Source organism: Aptenodytes patagonicus, chromosome 1 (genome assembly GCF_965638725.1).
Source record: "Aptenodytes patagonicus chromosome 1, bAptPat1.pri.cur, whole genome shotgun sequence".
Lineage (NCBI taxonomy): Eukaryota > Metazoa > Chordata > Aves > Sphenisciformes > Spheniscidae > Aptenodytes > Aptenodytes patagonicus.
The window spans coordinates 114,177,431-114,194,392 of record NC_134949.1 but is presented as its reverse complement, the minus strand read 5'-3'; the positions used below and the strand labels follow the sequence as shown (position 1 = coordinate 114,194,392).

The 16,962-nt window shown below is 39.1% G+C and overlaps 1 pseudogene; it reads right to left on the bottom strand.

The window, feature by feature from the left end:
* Positions 1-16,962, bottom strand: part of LOC143159253 (multidrug resistance-associated protein 1-like) — a 36,747-nt pseudogene that overhangs the window by 11,928 nt on the left and 7,857 nt on the right.

Here is a 16,962-nt window from a genome sequence, read left to right as displayed (position 1 = left end):
TTTAGTTTTTCAACAATACTAAATGGAATTAAATCTGTAGTCACTCAAGCTTCATTTTCACAAAATGGAAAATACGCATAGTTTTCCCCTTACCTTTGTGCATCTATTGATGATCTGACCAACTGGATTAGTTTCAAAATGCTGAAGAGGAAGGTGCAATACATACATTGTCTAACAGCTGATGATGCAATGCCTGAGAAGCAGACAGGGATCCCCTGGTGAGCACATAAGCACCACAGCAAACGAGAAGACCTTGTGAATGGATAAATTAAAAGACAGTATGAATGGTTGGGGAGGGAAAGGAGATGGACCTTGTTTCTGTCACGCTTTTCTACCACAGTGAGCAATCCAACAGTTGCACTTCATGTCTTAGTTTTATTAATGTACTTATTTGCATTTTGTTGATACATCTTACTACTTCATAAGTATGTTTTTCCTGCAATTGTCTCTCATCCTAGCATGTCACTACATATCAACACTGATTTCCTTCCTCACTGAGATGCCAACATAACTTCACTAGGTTACACTTGGATGTTCCAAGAACTCACAGAAGTACAATAAAATTAAACAGCATTTCCTACATGTCTGTATATCTCTTCTCTCCCCAGGTTAAACTGTTACACTATATTGCACACAATTCTGTTTATGAAACAACCGGCATTATTTCTTTACTAATACACATTCAGGCAGATCAGACTTGGCAAATGGTGAGAAAACAGTCATAAATGCTTGTCCTTGCCTTGTTTGAATCCCAGAAGCCCATAGATATGAAGTTTATAGTTTTGTGATTGTTTCCATTCTGTGAAATCACTAACTTTTGCTGTCTCTGCAGTCCAGGTGCTAAGCCATAGATTTTGTCCAATGGCTAGTGCATTTTGTCTGAAATAAGCAGCTATGGTTAGCCACATCCATTGCCAGTCGAAGGCTTGGAGGTATTTCAAAAAACCTGACATTTTCATCTAAATATACCAAAAAAGAGAATATATTAAAAAAGGAGTTACTGTTAAAATAATTATCATTGTTGAAGGCAAATACACATTATGTAATGGGAATTGGATACATTAAATTCAGAATAAATCCAAAGAATTTCTTAATTAAATCTGATAACTTAGGTATATAAAATCATACTGTAAAAAGGCTTCCTCTCCCACTACACTCTGCTCTTTAACGGTACATATCATAAGCAACCTTGCTTGTGACACTTTCCAGTGTCAGACTTAAAAAAATCTTACATATGTGGATTATACAAAACAAACAAACAAAACCAAAACAAACCACCAACCAAACGAGTGCAATTCCTGGGCAGTTTGTGTGAAACAAATCTTACTCTTCTCATCAATGGAACTAGAAACTTTAGAACTGCCACTCTGGGCTACTGGAGCCAAGGAAATTAGTGTCAGCAGGAGGAAGTTCTCATCCTTGGTGTAGATGAGGACTAATGGGGCCAAACTCAGCTAGGCCACTTGAAAGGTGGAACTGGTAGGAGCAGAATAATGACAGATTCTTGGATTTCATTACAGGGTCTGGAGTGAAATGAGCTCTAATTGGCACAAACTCTTCTGTCTTTTCTGCAAACTCATTTTTTTCAAGCGCCTATTTCTACCGTCCTGCTAGAAACTCATACCTTCCCCTCTCCGCCCCCCATTCTTATTTTAATTCAACTATAGCTTCCCAAGAAGTTTTGACCTTCTCCACACTCTGTTTCACTTGTTCTTTTCCCTCTCCCTAGCAACTGGCATATTTTTTTAATGGAGTCTGCAGAAAGTGTGCTTCTAACATAAAACAATACTGCAGCAGTATTACCGTGCAAAATTTCTAGTCTCTGCTCCAGCACACAGGTATTTAAACTTCCTAAGGGTAAGACAGACAATGTTTTTCTAACAGAGGTAAAAGCTTTTTTAATCTTTTTCTTTCTGAAATATGCAAAACAGACTGGACCTAGATGTCATATGAAAATACAGTCAGTAGCAGATCATCAAAATAGAAAATCTCGGACTACATACTTAAAATTTGGTAAAAACCTGTAAGATTTATTTTAAATTCAGTAATGAGAAGTCAGGCAACCTTAGCAAGAAACAGAAAACTGCAACTTCAAAATAATACATTCTTATAAAAACAAATGTCAAAGCCTTTTCTATTAGTGATAATTACACCACCAGTGGCAACTTTTTCTTTATTGTTAGTATTTTCCATTGATCAAAGGAAGAACTGCAAACAAGAAACACTTTCAAATCTTCTTGTGAATCATCATACAAAGAATATATCCATTTATTCCTAAGCAAAAATGGATACTATAAAATCTTGTAAATTTCTCCTATGGAGACATGAACTGTCCTCAGCCGTACTATTTTTGTTGTTAGAATAACGTTATGGTCAGAAGACAACGCTAGGTATGGTCTTTTCATTTCTTGTATAATTATGTGTAGATAAAACTGAGCTTGCCCTGCATAGGCGTCAGCTAGAGATGTAAGACTGCCCTTTTCTGAGGCATGTAAGTGTGGTGCAACTTGGGTCTCAGCCCTTGTCTGGGCTCAGGATTAGGGCTTACTATTTGACACATCCAATTCTACTACTTCTGGACCAGGGTGGTTAATCTTAAGTGTCCTGCATTGTCTGAACTTGCTAGGTTGAGTCTCTTCTACTTCATCTTTGCACTATCTTCTACCACTGCAAATATACCACTGCAGTGCTTTACAAATTGATCTAGGAGGTCATTCAACTACTTGAAAGCCCAGAAGTTTTCTTAAAGGTGGAAAAAGAAAAATCAATGTTACAGGGGAAAAACGAAGAGCATAAACAACTTGTTAATACACCAAGAAGTCAAATTGCTGCCAGGGAATTGTGGGTGCATCCACATCAGCGACTTCAGTTGGTTTTCTGAAAGTCCCATTCATTCCTGCTTAATGTACTTTGGCTCACACAGTGAAGCAGCCCATGAACTGGACCTCTTGAACTCATGCAGCACATTAACTGGATTTCTTTTGTATAAAGCAAAACCAGAAGATGATCTCCAGATACATGCTCTCCAGCCAACTGCTAATGGGCATTCAGGCTTAACCCATATTTACACAGTGAAGGATAGTGGCACAGCCTTCAGCACTTCAGGTTGTTCTAGCATTGCATCAGTTAAGAAATGGCTAATTTTTTTTTTTTTTTAATACTTACTCTTTATGTTTCAGCAGTTCTCTTTGTCGCAGACTCCTGCCCAGTTGGTCCTCTTCTTTTGAAGAACTCACTATAATGGAAAAAAAAACCAAAATCTTTTCAGTATTATACCATGAGTAGACAGGTACAGTACAAAAAGCTAGAAATAAAAAATGGGGACAAAATGATGAATGGGGATACTTTAAATTATGAACTCCTTAAGTCGACCTAGTCTTTGGACAGCTACTACACAAGGCAGACATATTTATGACCAAATGCTAGAACTGTGACAGCAGGTAAATCTCCCCCATGAGCCTAGAGTCTCTTTGGAATTCCATTCTTGCTCAGTGAAAGTATTAGTATGCGTGCAAATATTAACATTAGTGTTTATCTCAAAGTATTCTTGCATCATGGCTGGAAAACCGAGCTTGCTGTTCTTTGTGTGTTAATGAAAGGAGTCAACACTTTTTTCTTCCAGGAATTAAAAGTAGACATTATATTATGATAGCTGGAATGATATAATGGAATTTTGCTGGCATTTTGCTGATTTATTTGTCTACTTTATCATTACTATTATTTTTTGCCTACTTTACTACATTACTCTTTCAACTGCTGATTGTAATGTCAAACTTTATGCTTATAGCTACTTGCTATTACTTGTACTTACCTGTTTCTTAATGTGTATCTTCTGCTCAGGAATGGTTTAGATTAGGTTGTAAAGAGAACAGGTAGATACTACAGCTTTTAATATACTACATTGTAGTTTGATAGTCTGAATATTAAAATAGTCTCAGTATTAAAATCTGCTTACAAGTCTACCATTACTAGAGTTCTTGCTTCTGCCAGGTACTTATCCATGGAGCAGGTAAATTAAGAAAAGGAAGGAGGGGGAGAGGGAAAGTGAAAGACATTTACTTCATAGTAAGTAACGTATTCGTAATAGTAAGTATTTCATAGCAATACCTGTGTTTTGCAGGCATCAGCCAGCGGGAATAATCTGTACTAATTCATAACACTGAGGAGAGATTTTTTACAAGCTATCTTACCTTCCCACATGAACAGTTTTTAAATGGGAGAATCTATTCCTTCTGATTCCACTTTCCCCTAGGAATTTCTTTGTTCAACAAGAAGCCTTTCTTTCTATAACCTGTACTGGCTATAACCTGTTTACTGCAGCGAGGCATCAAGAGTGACCGCAAAGGGCTCTACCCTGCCTTCTATATGCAGATCACAGCATTCCTCAAAAACTGCCAGTAAAGAAGAAAGGAGCAAATATTGTATGAATCTTTCAGACTCCCAGGTCAGGCCAGCTCTCAATCTTTTTTTTGGTCTGTGCTATGTCTACCCAATAGGCTTCAAATTGGCACAATCAGCTGTGCTTTTTATTTAGCCTCTTTATTCAGAATAATTTTCATCAACACACTCAGTAAGAGAAGAGCTTTTGCAGAATGACTGGGACTTTTACTCTGTCTGTTGTATTTTACAAAGCAGTTCATCCTCAAATTGAAAGGAAGCCACCCTACTTTACCTTGCTTTTTAGGAGACCTGAAGGCCCAATTAGTTTCTCAAAAAGATGTTTCCCAACATGTACATCTACAGCAGACAGGGGGTCATCCAGAAGACACAAGTCAGCATTGCTGTACACAGCTCTAGCGAGACTCACTCTCGGCTTCTGCTCTCCACTTATATTGACACCCTAAGAAAAGAAAGCCAAAACAATCAACATTTAAATATGAAATACTAAAGAAGACGAGTGTATCACACTCAGTCTCGTCGTTATTTTTTTCAGGTAATGAAAGTAAATTTTATAGCAGATATGAAAACAGAAATCTGGATTTTCAAGTAATTAGAGCAAAGTTTGGGCTCTGTTGATTAAATTCCTACTCCAAAATGGGCAAATGCAAGGTACTTCGGAAAATTAAAACATAACTATTATTTACAGTCATACAGGCATTTTTACAGTATAGAGGAAACCCTCGGAGAACAGGACAGGGCTGTCTCAAACTTCTGTATAGAAAAGAGCCATTTTAAAAATTAATAAGAGTTCAGAGTGTGAACAGAAGTTAAGTTCAAAGTAAGTAAGCTAAGTAAGGAGATGGGCTAGATGTACTTGGCTGAGCACTGATTAGTTATCAGTATAAATTATCAAATAGATAATATACAAAAACATAAAAGCCATAACTTAAGTTACTTATTGCATCATTTCTGACACCTCACATTCTCACCCTTTCTCCAATCTCTGTTTGGTCTCCATTCGGTAACTGTCCCAAATCTGGCAGTAAAGCACAAGACTCTAAAACAAGTTCACAGTATGGCCTGTTTAGATTTGCACCAAAGAGAATATTTTCCTGTAAACTGTCATTTTGAATCCAAGCCTGCTGAGAAACATATGCCACTGAACCCTAAAAAGAATTGGAAACAATTTTTTTACTTGGGCTTTCTGAACATAAAAAATAGCATTTAAAAATGCATTTGAAATTCCAGCTTTACCTCAAAGTAACCAGTAATTACTTCCAAAACTTGAGTGTTATTAAACTGTTACAATTTTGACTAAGTCAGGTAATAAAAACAATCTGTTGAATATTCCTGTATAACAGCTTGTCTATAATTATTATAAGAGCACATACTTTGAATAAAACTGACAGAGTTGGGACATACATTGAGCAAAGTCTTTCAGGGAAAGATCTCAGTGACAAACAGGCATCCGTTGTAAGATTTATATGCAGCAAAATGGGTCTGTATTAGGTATATATCAAAATTCAGTTTGATGGTTTGTATTTTCACATAACAATGACTGTCAGCCATTAGAAATTAAGGTTACAGGTTAGGAATGATAACTGGAAATGCTCCTAGATCTTTTCTTACATTAAGCTACATGCCCTGTGAAAACCTATTAATTTTACAACAAATTGGTACTATAGATACACTGGTTGGCTATATAATATCCTTATTAGATTCTACACAGCTGATCTTTTTCCCATTAATTACTACTCTCAGATTCAGAACACCTCAACTTCATATTCTTCATCCCCCAACAGTGACAGGATACTGTACTAGATTTCCACAGGAGTGGATTCTTGTTCAACACTTATTTTCAAGGCTGAGACACTTTTTTAACATTGCCATATCCACTTGCAACCAGATTAACTGATATCATGCTTATCCATTGATATTTATTGGCTCAAGCACTGTAGTCTGTCATCAGAGATTAACTTCCTCCATATCTATAACCTATAAAAAACTTCCCTAAACTCTATTCTGTGGTGGGGACTTTCATTGCTCTATGTAACTACAAGACAAGTTAAGCTACAGGGTTTCCTATCACTAGGAGAGCCAGCACCTTAATTCCATCTCTGCCTAAAGTTCAACTTTTCCCTCTATTTCCATATCCTGTATCTTCTCTACACATAAGCCATTGCAAGAAAGATGATCATCTTCTACAACAGTTTGTAATTGCTCCGAGTGGGTCATGTTTGTACAGCTGTTCAAAAACAGCAACCATTAGATGTTTAGGCTCAATATATGACTTAAACACGCGTGATTTTTGCACTGAATTATACAGATTATAAAAAAATGAAAATAGCTTTGTAATCACTTAGGTTGAAAACAAAGAAAAATTGTTACACTGTTAACAAAGTGTCACTGTGTTACTTTTCTTTGAAGATTTAAGAAGCTGGAGCTACCCTTGCCAGTATTTCTACAACCATAAATAGCTGAGGAGGAAAAACTGCACTTTCAAAAGCAGTTCCGCTTAATTTAGGTATTGAGGAGTGGGGCAGGGCAGGGGGACAATGGACAGACAATCTTACTCTTCTCTGAACAGTTCCTTCAAGTTTCTCCATTTCCCCAAGAATAGCAGAAAGAAAAGATGACTTTCCAGATCCAACCTGTCCCACAACAGCAACTAAAGAGCCTTCAGGAGTGCTGACACTCAGGCTGGAAATATTGAGGAAGACAAATTAGTTATCCTCTTCATAAATACTCCATCGCATATGGGTTGCGGTCACTGTAAGAAAGAAATACTCTATTTAACCCTCAGAATAATGAAAAATTAGTACTTATGTATGTTTGCACATCTTTTGACTATGTACTGTTCAGAAACTTGCAATAATGACTTTAAGTATAAATTTATTTGTCTGCAAGTTAAGAGGTTGTGCTTTCATCTGGTCACAATAAAATCAAACGGGAAACAGTCTAACCAATAGTCAACCAGTGGTCTTGTATTCTTCTCAAGCCTGTGGTTCACGTTCTATCATCTTATTCCGACAAGCAACTCCTAGACTTCTCATGTAGCATCTACTGTAGCCAACGTGTGATCCCTCTTAAGGAAAAAAATAGCTGTTTGGGTAAATAAAAGCTGCCCTTCATCATCTGCATATTTTGCTGTCAAAATAAGTACATATGTACTCATAAACTTTAGCATACAAGGAGAGCCACTTGCTGTATCTGTACTCTATGCTATCTGGATCTAAGTGTGTTCTGATTTGAAGGCCCTATGCTAAGATAAGCATCGTCCCTTCAGACTGGAGCTTGGAGCACAAACGAGGTAGAGAAATGCTGTACCCAGAGACTATACCAGACTTTAATGAAGTCTGTATATGATGCTGAAGGCAGCTCATACCTGGATACTATATTGCAGGTTATACAGTGGCGGAGATGTGGACGCTCAATGCCATGTTATGGGAAGTGATCCCTGCAGCCCTGAGAGGAATAGGGTAGACAGTGTGGTGAGAGGGTTGGACTGGGTGGGTTGTAACCTTTTCAGTTAAATTTAACAGCTGTATAGAGCTTATCAAATTGGTTTGTCATTCCACTCCAGAGCTTGGTTACTCCATTTCCTTACTAACCCTCCAATATGTTCATTGCGTAGCAGTTCAAGCATAGCTGAATTTACACCTAAGAAATGACAAACAAAAAGAGGGGTGTTTTCAGGCAAGAGAGTCCACTGTGAGAAAAGCAAACTTTTTGTTTGTTTGCTCTTTCCAAAGAAAGCCACAGTCCAATTTTAAGATCAGCATTCAATGCAAGGCTGCATAAATGACCTTAGCTTACTTGTAGGCAATATAAAATGCTACACTGACAAAAGGGCATCTTGCCAGTTAATGGTCCCCAAAATGCAATTCAGGAAAAATTGGTATTGCAGTTAAATCTCCCTTGTGCAAACTGAGGGAAGAGGTGTTAGGAAAGAAGGAATGAAGAAGGAATGAAGAAGGAATGAAGAGCAGTTATACAGTGCTATGTTGGGGAACATGCACTTTTATGTGGTTCCTCTTGGAGCATCAGGGAGACCAGGTCAGATTTGACTTTCCAGAGCACACTGATCACATGGGATACTCTGGAAACAATAATTGATGTTCTTTTTGGTATGTAACATCATGAACTAGTCTGAATCAGAATATATTAAACCTGAACAAAATCTCTATAGGCATCACATTCTGCCAAAGGAGCTCATAAAGATAAGTAAGAAATACCTTACTTTTTTAAGACTGGCAGGCCATTTATTCCCAGCAGAAAGAAGCACCAATAAACCCAACAGCATCATCTGTTGCAGTAAAGAAAAAAAGAGCAAAGAGTTGCTAATCCGTCCCCTCAGTTGAGTTTCTTAATGATCATCCATATAAACTCATGACCAATTAATTAATAACTACTGCTTACTTCCACTGTAGTTTGTATTGACATCCTCAGGGTTAAGATCCTCAGCACACAGAAAATCCTCTAAACAGCTCAGAGAAACTTTGGTCTGCAAGATGAACATAGGTATATAATATTTATAACATGCCTGTGCTGCCTAAATTTTTAAATAATATTTTAAAAGTTCTAGATACTATGGAAAGATATATTCTTTGTCTTATTTGAAGATCGACAAAAAAGTTGTTTAGGTATTTTAAAATGATTTTCCTTAAAGTTCTAAACAATCTAAAGTCGTAAGTGTATTTTTTTCCTGAGGATCTACTGCTCGGTAGTTATAAAGTAACAGAGCATGCTTGACATATCCAATGTTAGAAGATACAGTTAATCCTTGAATGTTGGTTCCTCTGACTCAATTAGTTTGTTTTCATAAACCTGTGGTGAAAACACTTCAGCTTTTTTTTTTTTTTAAAGAACTAGCGTGCAGTAACTCTCTTCATATAATGAAGAAAGACATTTTACTGTGAGTGCATCATGAGATGTCCATCACTGTGCTGTGACAAAGTGAGATGAACTACGCTTGTGCTAATGTTTAAGCTATTAGAAGTAAACCTTAGGAAAAGACAAGGGTTTGATCTTACAGTATGCTAACCATAAATGAAATCAAATCAGGATGAGTATCTGCTCACAGTGGTCCCCTTCCTTACAAAAAGCTGAGTTGTGTACAAGCTGTGACAGAGTACATTCATGAGCAGCTCATATAATATACCCATAATAGAGCCTTAAAAGCTAGAAGTTCCCAACTCACATGGTAACCCTACTGGCGTACCATTAGGACTGAAGGTTGCTGATACGGTATCCTCAGCAGCCCTACTCCTTTTTTCTCTACTTCCTTCAATGGTGACTTGAGAAAAACAGTATTGTAGAGGCCAAAATGGGTCTCCCCTACTTGGTACCAAGGGCTCCAATACATAGCAATGGCTGAGTGATTTAAACATGTACAGCCCAAATTGCTCCTACTTCACTTCGGTGGACTATTGTAGTGGTTTAACCCCAGTCAGCAACAAAGCACCACACAGCCACTCGCTTGCCCTCCCCCCCGCACCCCGATGGGATGGGGGTGTGATATACCCACTCAATGCCATGTTCTTTGGCCCAGGTGTCTGAATAGAAGTTGAGGGAGTAGGAGCAGAAGTTGAGTCTAATCCACTAAAGGAAGAAAAGCAAGAAACAGAAAGCTCAGTCACAATTAGGTGTGCTACCCAATTTTCATTCTACTTAAAAGACTGAGAGATATCCTTTAAACAGCCTTCATGTAGAGCCTGGGCATGCTGCTGGCTTATATTCAGCCGGCTGTCGACCAACACCCCCAGGTCCTTTTCTGACAGGCAGCTTTCCAGCCACTCTTCCCCAAGCCTGTAGCGCTGCATGGGGTTGTTGTGACCCAAGTGCAGGACCCGGCACTTGGCCTTGTTGAACCTCATACAGTTGGCCTCGGCCCATCGATCCAGCCTGTCCAAACCCCTCTGCAGAGCCTTCCTACCCTCGAGCAGATCAACACTCCCGCCCAGCTTGGTGTCATCTGCAAACTTACTGAGGGTGCACTCGATCCCCTCATCCAGATCATTGATAAAGATATTGAACAAGACCGGCCCCAAAACTGAGCCATGGGGAACACCACTTGTGACCGGCCACCAACTGGATTGAACTCCATTCACCACAACAATTTTGGGCCCGGCCGTCCAGCCAGTTTTTTACCCAGTGAAGAGTATGCCTGTCCAAGCCATGAGCAGCCAGTTTCTCCAGGAGAATGCTGTGGGAAACAGTGTCAAAGGCTTTACTAAAGTTTAGGTACACAATATCCACAGCCTTTCTCTCGTCCACTGAGCAGGTCACCTGGTCAAAGAAGGAGATCAGGTTGGTCAAGCAGGACCTGCCTTTCATAAACCCATACTGACTGGGCCCGATCACCTGGTTGTCCTGTTGCATGATGGCACTCAAGATAGTCTGCTCCATAACCTTCCCCAGCACTGGGATCAGACTGACAGGCCTGTAGTTCCCCGGATCCTCCTTCCAGCCCTTCTTGTAGATGGGCGTCACATTTGCTAACCTCCAGACAACTGGGACCTCCCCAGTTAGCCAGGACTGCTGATAAATGACTGATAGTGGCTTGGTGAGCACTTCCGCCAGCTCCCTCAGCACCCTTGGGTGGATCCCATCTGGCCCCATAGACTTGTGTGTGTCTAAGTGGTGTAGCAGGTCGCTAACCATTTCCCCTTGGATTATGGGGGCTTCATTCTGCTTCCCCACCCCTGTCTTCCAGCTCAGGGGGCTGGGTACCTGGAGAACGACTGGTCTTACTATCAAAGACTGAGGCAAAGAAGGCATTGAGTACCTCAGCCTTTTCCTCATCCTTTGTCACTATGATGTTTCCCCCCGCATCCAATAAAGGATGGAGATTCTCCTTAGCCCTCCTTTTGTTGCTAACATATTTATAGAAACATTTTTTATTGTCTTTTACAGCAGTAGCCAGATTAAGTTCTAGGTGGGCTTTGGCCCTTCTAATTTTCTCCCTGCACAACCTCACGACATCCTTGTAGTCCTTCTGAGTTGCCTGCCCCTTCTTCCAAAGGTCATAAAAACTCTTTTTTTTTTTTTCTGAGTTCCAGCCAGAGCTCTGTTCAGCCAGGCCAGTCTTCTTCCCCACCTGGTTGACTTTCGGCACATGGGGATGGCCTGCTCCTGCGCCTCTAAGATTTCCTTCTTGAAGAATGTCCAACCTTCCTGGACTCCTTTGCCCTTCAGGGCTGCCTCCCAAGGGACTCTGTCCACCAGGCCCCTAAACAGGCCAAAGTCTGCCCTCAGTTCTGCTAACTCCCCTCCTTACTTCTCCGAGAATCGAAAACTCTGTCATTTCATGATTGCTGTGCCCAAGACAGCCTCCAACCATCACATCACCCACAAGTCCTTCTCTGTTCACAAACAACAGGTCCAGCGGGGCCCCTTCACTAGTTGGCTCACTCACCAGCTGTGTCAGGAAGTTACCTTCCACACACTCCAGGAACCTCCTAGACTGTTTCCTCTCCGCTGTATGGTATTTCCAGCAGACGCCCGGGAAGTTGAAGTCCCCCACGAGAACAAGGGCTAGCGATTGTGAGACTTCTCCCAGCTGCTTATAGAATATTTCATCTGTCTCTTCATCCTGGTTGGTCTGTAACAGACTCCCACCATGATACCTGCCTTGTTGGCCTTCCCCCTGATTCTTACCCATAAATGCTTGACCCTTTCATCACTATCGTCAAGCTCTAGACAGTCAAAACACTCCCTAACATACAGGGCTACCCCAGCGCCTCCTTCCTTGCCTATCCCTTCTGAAGAGTTTATAGCCATCCATTGCAGCACTCTAGTTGTGCGAGTCATCCCACCATGTTTCTGTGATTGCAACTATATCATAGTTTTCCCACTGCACAATGGCTTCCAGCTCCTCCTGTTTGTTGCCCGTGCTGCGTGCATCGGTGTAGATACATTTCAGTTGGGCTATTGATCCCGCCACCTTTTTGCGGGGAGAAGCCCTAATTCCTACATGACTGTTCTCAGGTGCTTCCGTGGTTTCTAACACCTCAATAACCCTTGTGTCTTTGCTGCCGCATGTATGTCCATCCCCTACCTCCACTGAGATGACAGACCAAAGGACCTTGCCAGCACACCGTCCCTTAAACATTGGCGTGCCACCCCCAGGCTTATCTCTAGCGAGCCTGGTTTTTATCCCCTTCCCCCTTCAAATCTAGTTTGAAGCTCTTTCAATGAGCCCTGCTAACTCCTGTGCAAAGACCCTTTTCCCCCTTTGAGACAGGTGTACACCATCGTCGCCAGCAGGCCTGGTGTCGTGTAGACCGACCCATGATCAAAAAACCCAAAATTCTGCTGGTGACACCAGGCTCCAAGCCAGGTATTGATCTGCCGGCTCTTCCTGTTTCTCCCCTCATCCTTCCCTGCAACTGGAAGGACAGAGGAGAACACTACTTGCGCTCCTGATCCCTTAACCAGTCATCCCAAGGCCCTGAAGTCTCCATTTACTTTCCAATGGAGTTAACAGAGGGATTTAAAGATCCGAAGATCTGAATGCATTCCTGACAGAATTCCACTGAAACAAGGCTAGGATGAATTTGGTTCGTATTTTTTTGTTTTTTCTTTTTCATGTATTTAGAGGTTTAGTGTTTGAGCTAAAAATTACAGATCGAAAATGCATTCCCTTAAAACTTAAAAAAGGAGGAATATAAAGAAGGTAGTTGATTTCTATGCAATAGAAAACAGTATGATTAAAACAGTGAAATGCGATTCAGGAGCTTTGGATTTGGTTTCTGACTTTCTAACAGAGGTCTTTAAAAGCTTGGTCAATTCACAATCTCTCTCATTCTTCTCCAGTCGTATACATACTACTAGAACCTGAGAATTCAATTACAGTGTGTTGATAAATTTAATGTTTTGAGATAATGTGAAGCCACATTTGTGAGCCATTCAGCTACTAAAGCAATAAGGAACATGAGAAACAGTCCTGCATGAATTAATATTTTTATAAAACAAACAATAAAAGGAATACACATCGATGTTAGCATGGAGTAAGTCGTCAGATACCCAGATGACTTCAGAACATCCACTTCACATTCTCTAATGCTCATGACCTTCCTTTGATATGCATGTTCCCATGCATAAAGTTTGAGGATCTAGACAATCAAGCAAGCATATTTTAACAAAACAAAAAAGCAGTGACCATGCTTCAGAAAATAAGCTTAAGCTCCAAATGTCATTTTCAAATATTCAGCAATGCCAAACTACAAAAATCTGAATGTTTCACAAATGAAAGCAAGACCTGAGATAACTCAAAGATATATTCCAGTCACTCTTAATTCTTCAGATTTCAACTTGTCCCTTAGGTATCATAAATGATGAGCTGGTTTATTTCAAAACAGGATAAATAACAAAAAAGAGACAACTTTTAAAAGTGCTTTTCTTCTATGCTAAAATTTCACTCTGCTAAAGGTTTTCAGACATCTATTAACATATTTTACATTCTCATTAAAAATGTGGTAGTAAAATTAATGCATCATGGATAGTAAGTTTTTCAAATCAAATTAAACCAGTAAATATTTTCCGAAAACACTTTAAGCACATTATGTTAAAATATTTTCTCTTTAAACTTTTATCATTATCAGCTGAAATATTACTCATAAAACCTTAGTTTTTTAAATAACTTAACTTTCTACCTTTACAACCTAACAAAAAACCCGAACCCCTTATTAGTTCTGGCATTACCTTTACTCCATGTAACGTTTCACTTAGTAGCTTGACTCCTTGATCCAAATACCTCATTTGGCTTTTCTGGTTAAAAGACAGCAATGTTTTCATTTTTCAATGAGCAAAAAAATTTGGAAAGTAAAATATGCAGTGTACTTGTAGGCAATAAATACCTTTTATGCTATTTTTACCTTGCTGAAAAACACACTAGCACTGCAGTTATACTATTTTCAGATATATATGTAGTAAAAAAATTCATTAGATAGGATAAAGGATTAAATACATTAAAATAACATTTTTCCCCTAAAATATCTTAAAGAGTGCATTTCAATTTTTGTCCTTTTTATTTTTCTTCACATTGAATTAAAATCTTAACAGGCTTCCAGTTCCCACGATGTTCAGGAATAATATGGTTTTAATCTTCAAAATCACTAAGCAGGTAAATACAGACTCAGTAACAATATAGTATAACACAATATACACACATACATTAATATATACATAACACTATGGATATTAAACACTGTATACATATATATGTATATATACAGGAGTTAGGAAGAAAGTTTCCTCTGTTACTGATTGATACATTGTTATTGAAAGAACCAATCAAAAGAAACACAGAAATTCTTCTCACTCCTGAGAAGAATATATATATATAGCCTGAGCTATACTCAGGCTCTTCTGAGTATTCTAAATTTCATTTCTAAATACTAATTTCTAAAATACTAATTAACAGCCTCTTTAATGTTTTGAGTCTTATTCAAATACAACAACAAGCTGCAAACTTTTAGAATTCTTTTATTGTCCTTTGTATTTTTTCTCTATCTTTCATATCACAGTAGGGATCTAAGTGCATATGTAGCTGCTGCACCTCACCTGCAAAAGAGGTGAGAGGGTTTTTTCAATGTCTCTAAACTGTCACAGCCTTACAAAAGAATCGGTGGAGACCCAGAGTCTTCACTGCATGTTGCACCATCACAGGCAGAATAAGAGAGAGACAAATAATTGCCTTGATAGCAATGCAAAACTTAGGGTTGTAGTATTTTTTTTTCAGTGGAACTCACAGAAATTGTCATAGTAACAGGCAATACAGTGCCAAGAGAACTGTAGCATCAGAGAAGCAGAAAAGAAGTCAGAACACATGCAGTACCTCTATGGGAATTCCCATAATCTCAAGAGAACGTGCTAAATTTCAGTGAGCAGCTTAGCCTGAATAATAAAAGAGGGCCATAATCCTACAAAATCCCTTACTTAATGGAATTAACTCATCTAATATGCAAAAACATAGCTGTTTCCTAAATTGAGTCATACAGTAATTTTTACTAATACAAAAGTATTGTTTCAGTATAATAAAAATTTAGGTATCCAACCTAAATACTAGTTTAGCTATCAAACATATGGCTTTCTTACTGTAGTTATGCTTCCCTCCTCAACGAAAAACAGCTGTGGCTTGGCGTTGTTTATTTGTTTTGGGTTTAATTTAGATGTACAAATAGTATTCTTACACATGCATAATTTACCCCCCCTTCATTCCTATATTATGACAATTTAACCTCTCCTTACTCCGCTTATTTAAATATCTCACCTTCAGTCTTTTTATTTTGGCTGCAATGAGCGCACTTATAGGTATAACCAAAAGAAGTCCTGCAACACCTGCTAGGACTGAGGGGCCAAGTTCTTTCCAGAGAAAGACGACAGCCATGATGATCTGAAAAAGTGCTGACCTCAACAGGTTAATGTTTACAGTTCACTTCATGAGTTGCTGAGCATCTGCTGACATCAGGTTAACAATTTCCCCAGTTGTATAGTTTTGTTGTGAGGAATTTGCTAAAGTTAAGGCCTGCAACCAGAAAATACAGAGGTCACAAAAATCAACAATTTGGATGGGTTTAGCTGCCCATCTCTCTCTCCCCCCTTCGCCCCGCCATTAGTGCCTCACACACCTGCAACTCCTGCATGTAACAAGACAGTGCTGCAGCAACTCACTCCACAATCCATCCCCTGTGCAAAGCACAACCTGACTTGGCATTCACTGATCAACTCTACTCAGAGAGAGGAAGAAGCTGTATCTCTACCCTGTAGCTGTGGAAACTTGCCAGAAGACATGCCCACCCCAACGGGAGCCTCTGTTCCCCTGTTCGTGATCTGATGTACTGACACACCTTGATATGCGACTTGAGAGAATGAATTCCTTTATTTAAATGCTTCGCAACTTACAAGTAACATTTTGTGTACTGGTTCAGAAAACACCTGAGAAGTCTATGTCAAAAGATCAGTTTGACTCTCTTGAGAAAAGAGACTGTATTTTAAATTAACAAAGACTAATTTATTTCAGATTTGAACTATTTTTTGTCTTCCTTAACATGTGCTTAATAGTTAAATACTGCAGTAAAAATACCAATGTGCCATGTTCTAACGAAGTAAACTAAAGGTGCAGCACTGAGAAACCAGCTTCATCTCATATGCTACGTATTAATAGTATAGTAAACATTTTGATGTTTTGCAGGTCAGATAGCTACTTTTATATTATTAGCACCTGCATCTCATGTAGCTAATAACGTTGCCACCTCAGCATATCTTATTAAAGGTGGGATAAGTTATAGATAGATTTCCACAGCAGTTAGCCATCTTTCAAACATCTGAAAAACAACAAACCTACTGGGTATTCAACTCAACAGAAAATCAATTTCACTAAAATCAGGGGGGAAATTTCAACCTCCAGAGGAGACAATGCACCAAACTTCAGCTTCTGATATTCACTACTACTGGATAGTAAAAACAGTGATCATGTATACCCTTACTTTTTCCCAGACATCCAACCTAAAAAGTTTTCCCAGTTCATTCAGTAAATTTGGGAAATTAACCCATAATCAAAATAGGAAGAGTTCAGTT